Source organism: Orbicella faveolata, unplaced genomic scaffold (genome assembly GCF_042242905.1).
Source record: "Orbicella faveolata isolate gen_17 unplaced genomic scaffold, um_ofav_v1 contig_46, whole genome shotgun sequence".
Taxonomy (NCBI): domain Eukaryota; kingdom Metazoa; phylum Cnidaria; class Anthozoa; order Scleractinia; family Merulinidae; genus Orbicella; species Orbicella faveolata.
The window spans coordinates 6556782-6570829 of record NW_028301576.1 but is presented as its reverse complement, the minus strand read 5'-3'; the positions used below and the strand labels follow the sequence as shown (position 1 = coordinate 6570829).

At 38.0% G+C, this 14048-nt stretch overlaps 1 pseudogene; it reads right to left on the bottom strand.

Annotated features, from left to right (window-relative positions):
- Positions 1-2866: 2866 nt before the first annotated feature.
- LOC149098155 (uncharacterized) lies at positions 2867-13843 on the bottom strand (annotated as a pseudogene).
- Positions 13844-14048: the final 205 nt, after the last annotated feature.

Here is a 14048-nt window from a genome sequence, read left to right as displayed (position 1 = left end):
CAGGATTAGATGCCTTAGCCCTGCTTGTTGTTGGTGCTCCTTGAGGAGCGATTTCTTTCACGGTTCCTGGAATGGGTGTATCCGTTGAACTTATCGAACAGGATAACTGTTAAACATTAAAAGTGGGATTTAATTTTTTTTAAAAATTTCCACAACTAGGAATCTTGGCATGTCCCAAACAAGAAACCCATGATATTTGTTTAATTATTCAATGCAAGTCTTGTTAGGTTTATACCACTCTTATTCCCAGTAATGCTTGTTTTAAATAATTTTTCGCTGACCATGTGACGAAAAGAAACAAAGGCGCTGAAGATGAGATATACATTTCTCCATCATGTTTTATTGTTGCACCTTTGGCGGTTTTTTTTTTTTTTTTACCTTAGTTTGTGAACTTTGTTCATCAAAAAAGATCACTAAAGTATACTGTGGCACAGGGACTTTAGGGTGGAAGGCTTGTAGAGCTGTAGCCCTACCACTTTTTTTGTTATATTTATTGGGATTGTAACCATAACGGCGTGATAAATAGTGTAACAGTGACCTGTAACGCTTGGTTGTCTTGGCCAGATTTGATACCCTTACCACAGGGCTTCAAAGTGATGCCTGCGATCCCTGTCAGGCAAGCTACTTCGACATAGTGAGCTATTACAATATATATTTTGATATTCTTTCTAGTTTATACTTTTATATACGTGCATGTATATAATGAAGGTTTACTGAGATCACACTGTAAAGAACTGGTTGTAATACTAGTCACTTCAAATTTAAACCTGCCATGTAAACCACTTGTCTACCTTTCCGAGCTTATTCCTGTGTTTGAAAGGTCTTTTTATTGCTGAACGGTGTAGTGATTCAGAAACTGAGATTTGTTAGATAAAAGATTACCACCAAAAACCAGAAAAACAGAGGTTATCATTATACTATTTTGGAAAACAGCCCTAAGAAAATAGTCGCGCTGATTTGTTAAAAATCGTGTTTCTATTTAACTCGATAGAAACACGGTACATTTTTTCTATTTCTTAAATATTGCCAATTTAATGTGAGCGCTGTGTATACAGTCAGAAGCATGTTAGGGCTATATGCTTCTGATACAATGGAATCCCGATTTATCAAACCCACGATTGTTTACACCTCCCAATAACTCGGACCAAAAGTCGTTTAAGTTGGTTTTGTTTTCCTGTAATTTTATCCCCACTATCTTGAATCTCGAACGCATGTCTAATTTACCAATATTCCCCTAGAGAGGGTCTTTCATACTCTGGCTGTTTGGCGGTTTAAGCCAATTTTGAGTGCCGGTTTGCGGGCACATTCACATTTATCTTGCGGTTTACGGTTAAGAAATTATGACGCAGTAGCAAGAAATCATAAACAATACTCGTGGTTTTCGTTGCTTGTTTTTGTGGCGATCATTGAAACATAGCGCCCAAAAAGACAGCCCCAAAAACGTTTACATTTACGCTCCGTTATAAACATCTCGAGCTATCATTGTGTTTGTGAATAGTCCATTAGAAGTCAAAACTTTTTGTTCGCTGGTTCCCGAACGGAGTTAGAAACAATATTAATTCATTCTGTCATTACGATCTTGTGGTCTTTGAGTTGAATTGCGAGTAGAAATACGATTATTTAGCTAACATCTCGTAAAAAATTTGTTAACTGTTAAAAGATCGATCGTGCTGACACTAGCATTTTGCTTTTGCTTCTCAATGACTGGATTTGTACTTTTACAGATTGGGATTGTAACAGGTTTAACTATTATATCATGACTTTTATTTGTACATTTTAACAATCAAATGTCACTGTTAATTATGTCTGATAATAGTTTTAATTTAATATCCAACAGGGCGCATTTGCATTTAAACGAGCTTTTGGTCATAATATCCGATATGTGGAGAAATAAAGTTTTGTTAACCTACACTGTTCTACTAGTAATCTATCTTTTAGTTAACTTTTAGGAAAGAGTCCATTAGGTGATGTTGTTTACCATTGTAATGTTAAACGATAAGTATTGTGCGTGATCTTTATATAAGATTGAAGCCTCGTTAAGCTCATCTTTTCTTCCGTAGGGTAGATTTTGCAATGTTGGCATTGTACGGTTAGTTGTATAATCAGGTAAGTTATTTTAACGTTTATTTTTGAACTACGTCTGTGAAATTAAGTAAGGGTCGAGAGAATCCCTCTTCATTTATACTAATGATTTATTTGTAAAATTGTTGAGGCAGTTGTATTCTCGGTCAATTCTTGATATTAGGTATGAAAATCCTTGAGAATCAATTATCCCTGATGCTTTTTTAAGGTGGCTGACAACAGTTTCCACTCTTTACATCAGTTATATCTTGATGGATCAATTCTACCACTCTTTGTCAGATGCTGCTGCAACAGTGGTATCACACATATGCCCTATCATTGGTAAACAAGTTGTAGTCTTTTTTCAAATAAAGCATGTTAACACAGCAACTGTGTGAAATAAAAAAAATTCTTTATTTTCGCTTTAAGGATGTAATTAAAAAACGAGCTCCGTGTATTGTAGAAATGTTATTAGCATGACAAGATACAACGTTTTGCAAAATTCATAAAACATTTCGCCCTCCACACGATTTTTTTAAACTTTGTAAAAAGATGTATCTTAAGGCATTTTTATCACATTGCAATAAGAAATAGTTGATGTCGCTAGTCTAGAGTTTTAAGTTATAAGCACTTAAGGTAAAATTAAACGTGCTATAGGTTTATACTGTTGATTTAGTACCCTATTGTGACCCAAAGATGACCAAAAATTGTTCACAAGCGATTGGGCATTTGCTTCAAACAATATTGTAAAATCACTCGGGAAAAAGTGGTAATATTGATCTGTCAAACGATAACTGCTTTTAAAAGGGACGAAAACTCTTGCCAGCCATCTTATGAAAGTCAAGTGGGGTTCGTTGCTGACTCTCTCGAAGGGTAACAACTTTTCGGGTTATGTTACTTCGAATCAGTCTATCATTTTTGTGTCGGGATCGCCATCTGAAATGGTTTCAATTAACATGTTAAATCCAGGTTATTCAAGACATATCCGTGAGGCCGAGACCTATTTAACGCTTCTACGACAAATTGGCAGATCTGGGCATTTCGTACCAGCTTATTGCTGAATTGGATACCAGCCTTAAACTGGAAGCGGATAGCGTTGACCAACATCTGCGCATCTAATTCCGACGGTTTCACATCCCCCGCTGGGATGATTAAGTATGGCTGTCGCCATGACCTGTCATATACACGGCTAGGTCGGTTTTGCTCTTTGAAGTAAATCCAAAGCAAATTCTTGCCATTGCCGTACGTGTAATATAAATCAATTATCGCATCTTCTTTGTTGAATGGCAAGTCCAGTTTGAGCTGCCTGTCTGAACCGTGCGAGACGATGATAGGGTACTCCCTCGACGAGGGAAAGAGTTTGTCGTCTAGGTATGGCCCACAATTCATAATGATCTGAGTTTGTTGTGACTTCTTGAAGATCAGCTTTTTACAGTAAAAAGCGGACCATCCTTCCATCAACTTGCGTTGTTGGGAATCTTTTAGACAAGTTCTGCCGCCATCACACAAGAAGAAGCGTACTTCGTTCCGTAGAGCACCAGTGATGATGACATCATGTGGCCCCAGGCGAATGTCGGCCACTCCACCTGATCCAACTCCAAGAACCACTGCATTGAGACTTTTCCAGTCACCTCCACCTATAATGGTGACTTTTCCTGTGCCTTGGGTGAACTTGTTAGCTACGATAATGCTTCCAGAAGATTTTCCGCCAAGTTTGTAAGTTTTTCCTCTTGTTTTCGCAAGGACAATATTCTGACCATTTCCAACATCAATTTCGGCGCCCACGTCAGAAGGGAGAGATGTCGAATCAAGGATTGTGTCGAACTCTTGTCCAAGAGCAGTCTCAAGGTATTTCAAATGCTCGTACAGGATTCTTATTGTATCTTTTGTTGTCGTGCGGCTAAATTCTTGATCGTTTTTTCGAAAGAGCATTAATGGGAAACGTTGGGCAAAGTCTAAAATGAGGTCAAATAAATTTGATGATATTGCACTCTTAAGCTTGTTGCCCCATTGGTGGTCAATAAGTACAGTTCGTGGAGGGCTTGATTTATCCTTGAATACCAGTTTATCCTCTTCAATGCTTGCTGTCAAATCATCAATACTAGTTATGGACTCAAAACGTAACTGATTTCCATTGTCGTCTTCCTTAATTGTAGCCATGCTCCCTGTTGTTGTATATTTAATTCTAAGTACTTTAGCTTGATTTCTCTTCATGGAATTAAAATTGGAACCAGGTCTATAGATTAACTTTCTGTCAGCGGTATCCTTTGAAATGGTCCCCAAATTTTTTTCTTTGTCGCCTTCTGCTGGAACAATCTCAACAGTATTCAAAAGAACGTCTGCATGATCATCTTGTAGAACGTCGATGTGAAGTTCTTTTTCGGCCTCTTTCCAGTCTCCATAAATGGTTGTTTTGCATCGGATAGTTCTTCCGTCATCTCCCATAATGACGGAAATCGTCAAATAATCCACCACAACAGGACCATGGAGTACATAGGTGTCTGCACCCGGACCAACAATCAACCGGTGTCTTCCACGAGTACTGACCAGGGTGTCATCTCCACCTTTGGCTTCAATAGTTGTTTGTCCACCGACAGCCATAAGAAGGTTCTCTTTGTCACTTCCAACGATTTTTTTGCACGACGAGAAGCTGATCACATTCATCGCATTTACCAACCTCAAACTTCCTTTAGGTGGTTGGAAAGTTATAAACCCTTCATCGTGTTTATACTTTTGGTATATATTAATAGTGTCAATCTTGTATCCCTCGTCTTCATAATACTTAAAGGAAATGGTACTTTTAGTATCTTTGCCAAGACTGATAGAATAGTCGCGATGTCTGTTAACGAGTCTTCTCGGCAGTACCGTTACACCTTTCTCAGTTGAAATCGGGCCACTGAAAAAATCCGAATGGCTGAGAATGTACCTACTTGCGCCATCATAGTATTTAGCATCTATGTTAATATCTTGATCGTAATTCCGACCGGGTTCAGGAGGTCGCACCTCAACAGTTTGAATGTTTTTCAAGTAAACAACATGAGTAGAAAAGCGGGAGAACGACCCAGTATTGACTATGTTATCAATATTTCTTAAATGCCATTGGCCGTAATAACTATTTTCAGTGTGTAATTCTGTAGGGAAAGTCATATATTGGATAACAAGAGTGTTGTCACCTCCACCACCAACAATGTATTTCGCCCAGTTGTAAAGGCCACCATGTCTAATCCCGGGTGGTGCGTTCTCTTCCGTCTTCTTTGTGTAATGATACCAGTTTATTGTCGATCCGATGGAAACAACATTGTTTCCTTCGCCAGTGTACACCACATCACCAAGGCCGTACGAAACATCGATAACATTGTGGTCATCACTACCAATGACAGTTGTTGGAACGTAGTTAGACAAGAGTGCTAAATTGCCTGGTCGTGCAGCAGAGATTTTCTCAAATTCATCGAATAAGAAACTTCTACGAAAAGCACATACTAATAGTGCTTCCACTTTCCTCCTTCCGGAGTAACGTAGACGTCCATTACTGTAGGACACCAAACTTCTAGGAATACTACTAACGGCATTTCTGGCAACTCGCACCGATGATGTAGAGACTGCATAAAAAGATATCCCATCGCAAAAATACTTCACACCAGTTTTCTCTGCTAAAAACCATAACATTTTACTTTTTAATTCGTTAGCGTTGCCCAGCGATACAGGGTTTTTCCGGTTGAAAAGGTCTACAAATTTCTGTTTAAGATTGCCGTTCGAAGAAAGGAAAGCTGGCTTGTGAATGAGTTCATTGAAGCCGTCCGGCCACCCAGGAAAACAGGATCCCAGATTAATTCCTGATCGTCCTTTTTGGGAGCCTGAGGTATATCCAATAGCCAAATATATTCCTTTTACTGGTGATATCCTTGAAGGATTGCGGCTGTTATAAGCTTCCCATTCTGGCCCCAATGTGACATAATTTCCATTCCAAAGGTCTTCGTTATAGATCAAAGGTCTACCAGATAGTTCTAAAGTATCTTCTCCCTCTTGACCTTCGCAACGTGTGTCGACAGCAGGCTCACAGTCACTGATAATATCGTCACCTTTCCCGCCCAAAAGAGTGTCTGTTCCGCCATTAAGATAATCATTACCCGGTCCATCAAATATGGTGTCGCTTCCCCCTCGTCCAAACAATATGTCATCTCCCTCTTCACCATAAATTTGATCTGGACCAAAACCAGCTACAATCTCATCATCATTTGCTCGATCCCGCAAAGTTTTACCCAAAGATGTTGCATCAACTAAAGCTACTCGATTGTTCTTGTTGTTAAAATCTGCTCTCGCTCTGGCACTTAAACACCTTGTAACGGTTTTCATCTCAGCTTGGAGTGTTTCCTTGTCAGCTCCTATGCCTGCAACATCTGCATCTACATAGTAAGTGAAGATGTCAAATCCCCTTTGCTGATATTCGTCTGCCATGTTATTCAGATATGTTTGAAATGCATCCGATTTTACGTAGGTATCAAATTCATCGTGTACTCGTTGTGCAGTTGTTCTGAAGTCGACCAAATCAGCAAAGAAACCAAGAATTGTATTAACAACTTGCAAAATCGTACTAATCAAATCTACGACTGGCCCCAAGGGTGGGAATACAATATCTAAAGCTACACCTATTCCGTCCAGAATAGCCGTAATTCCATCAAAAGCAGCCATGACTCCATAGATTACCGCTTTACCCACCAGGCCTTGTTTAGCAGCATCACTTGCAGCAATATCATTCTTTGCCATTGCCACAACACTCGTACCAACTGATATGGCACCTCCAATAAAAGACCCAAAGCGCTTAGTCTGTTCCAGTAACTTTACACTGGCTTGGGTTACTTTTTCCAAAATCTTGTTTTTAACCCTCTTTCCAACAAATGTCACAACATTTTTCATTCCACTGGCAAGACCAAAGCTCCCTTGAGCAACTCGAAGTCGACCGTTTCTCGTCATTTCATTATATTCACCCTCTGTAATTGAACCCTGTGCTCTTAAATCGCGAGCTCTCTTTATCATATCACTTCCAGCTGCAGTATCAATCCCTCCCTGAGCCAGACTAAAAGCAGTGGTAGACGTCTCAACACCGATGCCAACCTTACGTAAAATTCTACCAGCTACTTTTTTTGATGAAATCCTTTCATTTTGCTGAGCTAATTTCTTTTGGGTATTGAAGTTCTGTTGAGTCAATCTCTGCTCGTCACCAACACCTGGAAGTTCTTTGATCTTGTCAAATGATTCTGACACAACCATTTCTTGGAGGTTACTTACTCCGCTTCTCTTTGCACGAAGTTCTAATTCAGGCTCTATGTTATTTTTGACAATTTTTTGAAAGTTTTCATCTCTGAGTTCATCGACTGTAATTCCTTTCTGTAACTTGTATTCTAGAGCATCGTGTTTGTAATTTAAGCTTTTCATCGTTCCTAGAAGCAAAATATAAACGAGGAATTTATGATACTTTTAGTGCTAGAGTAAAGACAGCCAAAAGCTCTTCTTCAAACCAAACTATATGAAGTTTTTATGTTTCTAACTTGTCATAAATAATTACTCTTAGCTTATTCTATTCTCTTAGGGCCTCACACAATACCATTTTTTAGTGAAGTGCGCCCCCTGTATAAATACTGTTATTAATGTATTCCTATTTTGAATGGAATTCTTGATTGACATGTATGATTCTAAACAAAGTGGCAGCCTAAAGTGAAAGGGGAAGGAGATGATGACGACGACGACGACGATGATGATGATTTTGGCGTACGTTTGGTTTCAGTCGTATTAAGTTAAGTGAATTTAAAAACTACTTACTTAAACATTTGCTCCTTGCCGATGTTATGCTATGACTAAATGCATTGATACGGTGATTACCTTTCGTTAACTCGTTGACATCTTGAGGGAGACCAGCCATAAAACCACCAAAGGTGGATCCTGCTCCTGACATGTAGTTATTGTATCTTATCAAGTCGTTCTCTGTTTCACTCTCTTCTCCAATTAGCACCAGACCTTTGAGGCCCATGTCCTTTATTGGATCTGATTGTTCTTCTTGAAGTTCTGGCAGATCAGTACCTTAAACAAAATGAGTATTCCCACAAATCGTGACAAAATCACATGGGCCAATGGGCGCACACACCGAAATAAGCTTGAAACAAAGAACAGAAACGTAAGCAAGTAACAAACCAATCAGCTTACCTATGGTCATCATATTTCTCTTTCCATTTAGTGCATCATCAAACTGCGTCAATATTGTGTTGAAGTCAGGGTCAGTCTGCAACTCTTCCAAACTTTGAAAAAAGGAATCGTCTACTTGCTTTCCCTGAGTAGCACTTTCTTCTCTCAATAAAGCAGTCAGGCTTTGAACAACGACTTTTGGGTCAAAAGAACCCCTTCTGTTTTTCCAAGAAGTTGAGACTTCGTTGCACAGGATCTTAGACAAGTTGTTGAACTATTTAACTTGCAATGATTTGGTGAACAAATCGTCATTTCCTTGTTCATCATGTTTAGCGGAACTATGTTTGGCAGCCTCAATAAACTGGAAGATGTTAAACAGAAATTGTCAAGTGCATCAGTCTCTTATCAGTCTTAATCCCCAAGACCTTTTAACGCATCAACCCTCTTACAGATAAAATAATAAATTACAAACAGAATGCACCGAGGAATTGCAAACAGCGTATGTGTCATTCAGTAGCTAAGCATGGGTCTGGTTATTTTGTTATAAATATGGGTTATTAGCCAAGCTTGTTCAGTGAGGTTGGCTGGATACTGGCGAATCCTTTTTGTATGTGTTTATGTAAGACGCAGTCGAAGCTCACAAACACGAGAGAAAAACGAGCCTTTTTCACCGAATAAGCTTGGTCTTATATGGTATGCCCTGTGTACCACTGGGCATTCCGGGATTGAATGTGAGTGAGTGTTATATGGTATTAACGACACACTTTTCCTGCTGGAAACAGCTTGTAATCCCGAGTGGGAAAGATGGCACGATCTTACCCGCTAGGGTAGACATTTACAACACAGTATTTGGTTCATCTTGCCCGCTCCTGGAACTACCCATGCACTAACAACTGTTACTACAGTTGAGGCTTCAGTCTTATAATTTTATTTTAGTTTTAATGGGCATACAAGGAGAGAAAATATCAAAGTTTATCAACACAAAGCAAAATTGACCTTTTCGCTTCGTTTCTATGTCAAACTAATAATAACTGCTGTAACAGCTATTCCTAGAATGAAGGGAATTCATGCCTGTGCTTTCTTACAGAAAAATCATTTCTTAGGAAGAGCAAATAGTTTCAGCAATGGGTATTAGAAACAGTTCGAGTCAAGTCACTCCGACCAAAATCAAAGAGTTGATATATGTACTTTTTGTTCTTGTTTTTTAGAGGGAGCATATTGAAATTAGTTCTTAATGATTGTTCCAAGACACAGCGACAGAATTTGAATAATGTGCTTCACATTTTCAATTTGAGTTCAAAGCCTTGTAATCGAACGATCTATTGTAACAGCTCAATTACTGCATGCTTCAGTTTATTGGCATAATAGGTTTTAATTCAACAAGGCTAGACCACTAAAATTTAGGTTTCCATCGATGCAAATTTTGGATTTGATTTGTGGAATAATAAATTGCAGGGCTTTATTGACGAAAAAGCTCAGAACTAAATGAATTGAACACTAAAGGCGTGAACACATCTGAGGAATTCTATCAAGTTTAAATTAGACACGGTTGTCCTTACGAATTTGCGTTCGCATTTTCTTTATAGCGTAGTGATATCTATTTTTTGTATGGCCTGAGTTCAATTGCTTGACACAGCAAACAAGAAAGGTAAAGAAAAAGTCCTTTGAATTGGGTCTTACATTTAAATGCAACAGTCACTGAATAGAGGCAGGGAAACAAGGACCTCCCGACAGGATGGATATGTTACATGAGCTTGGCAAGAACATAACATGAGTGTCAAAAGAGTATGAAACTGGCCTTATAACAGCACAGTAATTTAGAAGTGAAACGCTGTAAAAGGAAAACAAAACAAGTAAACTAAACTGCAAAAATGTAAGAAACTTCATGTTTCAATAACACTGTGAGGAAATTAAGATGACAGCGTTAGAAAGAATGACATGAATTTATCGTGATAACCGTGAAAATAATAATGCAATTCACTGGGAGTATTATACAGAGAACAACGAACAAAATGTTTTCGAGCATTTGCAAAATGCGACATCTCCCTTACTTTGTTCCTTTGGAACGAAATTATGAATCTAAAATGAATCTACAAGAAGCAACCGACGTTTTGGTTCACCACAAAAGTATGCAAGACAGGTGTTAAACTGTCTCCTTATCGAGGTTTTAGCTTGGTACCTGGTTTCAGGTATCCTCCTCTAACAAATCAAACTCTCATTGCGGAGGTTCTTCAAAAACACGGCAGCTCTGTATCGATGCATAATTTTTTTCGCTTTCAAAATACTTTGATTCAAAGGCAGTCTTCACACTATGCCAGACTGAGAAATTTGAAAACGCAGCTTTATTTCTACGATTAGGCCTACCATCCACGCTAATCCGTCACGAAAACGGAGCTTTTCGAAAACGTTCTTCAAACCAGGGGAATTTGAAAACGCGAGCTTTTCGTTTTCGTTTTCGTGTGGACAGAAAAAATTTTGAAAAAGGAACTTTTCGAAAACGATCGCGTCACGATTATCATGTGATTTCTTTGACCGAGTTTTTCTGAACCACAACTCCAAAATGACCGGCGATATATTGTTGCTTTTTAAAATTCCTCCGGCGCAGTGTGGGCGGAAAACATGTGATTCGTTTTTAGAGTGAAACCTCCGTTTTCACATTCCTAGGCATAGTTTGGACGAGTCCTTAAGATACGGAAAACGTTTGCATCAAGGTTAAATACACGTGGAAACACGAAGAATGAACTTTCAGGAGAACAAAATAACCGACTGATTGAATCTAGTCATCCCGCGGCGAAAGATTGAACTCTTACACTTTTTTCTTTTCCAAACTGCTATTTTCTTTCCTTCGACTGCTTACTGAAAAATATCTTACAGCACCTTCATTATTTTGTCTTTCTTGGATTTCTAACTCCCAGGAGTTGCTTGAAAAGGGAAAAACTGAAATTCAAGAAGCGTTAACAATTTCGTTATTATGATATTGGATATCCAAGGCAGCGTTAACTCCATAGATGATCAATTTTCAGAAAAATTTCATTAGATGTGTTCAGACGAGGTGATGAGGACATGCCTTTAACGTGCTTATGATGAAATTTTAGGATGCACTATGCAGTTCTTGAAATATATCATACCACCAAAGAGCTATCTTGAGTTTCTTTATCTCCAAATTCTGGCTTTTAAACGCGTGTTGGAAAATATACTTTCTTGTCCAGTCTTGTTTGATCCATAATCACTGACGGTTGAGAATCACTTTGAGTTTTCAGTTTAAGACACGACACGCTACTTGAAAGATGATGACATTGTTTTGTGATAAGTTACTTATGACATTTTGTATAAACTGTTCCTGTACAAGGTAAAACCGAAGAAAACACTTTTCAATGTTACAGATTTTTTTGATCCTTTCCGGTAATGACGCTAACGCTCAAAGTGTCTTTAACAATTTTAACGCTATTTTCAAGGCTTGTCATGTATCACACTGTGGTCACAAAACAAAGAAGACATGCATTTTTAGAACAAGGACTATATTTGTAAATACCAAAACTCTAATACCACATGTCTAACGAATATAGAACACATATAACCAAAACAAACAGTGCAGTAATATAAATAAAGACTTGCTAACTTATCAATTACAAGGTAACAAAAAGCCGGTGACATTGTGTGAAAATACGCATCAAATTAGTTTTACCCTAAATGAAAACAATAGTAACAAAAGATCACTGAACTTACCGTAAGTGTAATAAAGAGGGCTATTAACCACCGAAATATTTTCAAAAGTGTCGCAAATTGCGACATCTTCCGCACTCTATTTTGCTCACTGGGAACAAATTTAAGAATGTATGTACGTACCGTAAGATTCACCCTTAGATAATTCTTAGAATTACACGTAACTACGGCTCATCGCATTCGATGATGGTATTCCTGCAGGTGTCATATTGTTCGACGTTTGGTACCGGCTGTTTATAAGTGGTAGTCTCCCACTGTTAAATCTTTTAATGCAGCCTAACGCAAATAATATTTCTCTATAGCTAGCGTAACACGGTAAAATTTTCCAGGTGTAACTGAGTTCCTCTCCGCTCTAGGAATCACAGTTCACTATTCAAACGTTAGAAATCCCTCGCTTCAGGATCATTTGGCATACTCCAAGAAGTACAGAAATTCAATATGCGAGAAAAATGAAAAACAGGGGGGGGAACCACTTTCAGTTTTCTTTGAAATGCCGGTAATTCAGGATTTTAGCAATTACCAGGAATTACAAAAAAAAGCCTGAAAATGTCTCAAGGGCCGCCTTCTAAATAGATAGTATGTATAAACACGTTGATTTATTTGAACAGTGGTGTGAGTTCTTAATAAAAGAAAAAAGCCTCTAAACGTTTAAATTAAGATTACTTCAGAACATGTTAAAGACTTGAAACTGCAAGCATGCTGCCATTTCATGATTCTTAAGCTATAATGAAAAGATTGTGGTCTTGGTTTGAAAATTTTAAACCGTGTGTTGAAAAATACCCTGCGTAACTATCGTAGTATTTTATTTCGATTATGATTACATCCTATTAGTTGCAATATCTTAATTGTCCAAGATTATCCTTTGTTGGGGTCCTGATTACCATCAATTGTTCACCAGCTTGGGGATAGTCTCTGACGGTTGTAAATAACACTGTGGTTTATCAGGTTAATGGAGCTCAGTCACGGTTTGCGCATGTTGAAAAGTTTAGCCTCAATTTTTCAAATTCGTCGTTTGTCATCTGTGTTAATCTTCTCCATCCTTAGCCATCCTTGTTCCTTTATGGTTCATCATTATCTCTTTGGTGTTTTTCTATCTTATTAAACTGTTATTTTCAGGTTTCCTACCATTTAAAGATAATTTTGTATGTGGCCAAAATAACTCAAAATACCGTGACTGAGTTACTTTGATGCACAGCCCATACTTCATGAATCAGATTCACATTGTTTGATAAAAAAGCTTCGTTTGGTATGACGGTGTTTCTCTACACAGAAAACAGAGGAAACAAGTGCTCTAACTTTACAGATTTGGTTGATTCAGTCCGAACCTTGTATGAACACTGAAAGAGGTTTTTAATTGATTTCAGTTAATGCCATTTTCAAAGCATATCGTTTCTCAGAGTGAGAGAAAAGGCAGAGCTGAAAGTATGAGATAATTATAGATAAGATCTATCTAGAAACAAGCGAAAAAACAGTGGAATTCTGAAATAATCGCACTGGCGTTCGTTCAGTTTGATTGTTAACTTTAAACAAGCCTTGAAATCTGATTGGCTGTTTTGTTTTAGTGTTTCATTCTTATTGGCTTAAAAAAAGATACCATCTATAGAAAAAAAATACTGCGATTCGTGAATAAATTGCACTGCTGAGAACCAATCAGATTGCGAAATCACAAGTGATTTCAAAATGAATGTAGTAAAAGAAAAAATAATGCACTGCATATTGGTGTAATAAAATAAATCACAGACAAACTTTGAAAGTGGCATCAAATTACATGAACATGACAAGAAATAACTTCCCGTTTGCAAGGAAAGGAAAAGATGTAACCATCGATATAGTTTCCACTGGATAATTAAAATGCGAGATCCCAGAGCCGTATCCAGAAAAAAAAAAATGACCGCATGAGGCAATGTCCATGAAGAAATTATGAGTGAGGCAATATCCAAGGTTAAATTCTCTTTCCAGGTATTTGGAATGTTTATGATGACTATAAACAACAAAAACGAAAGAAAATGACTGAGGCCTAGATCTACCCAACTAGTTAAGGAACAGAAAAGAGCTATTGGTCAGTATTTACCTTCTTTGACAACCCA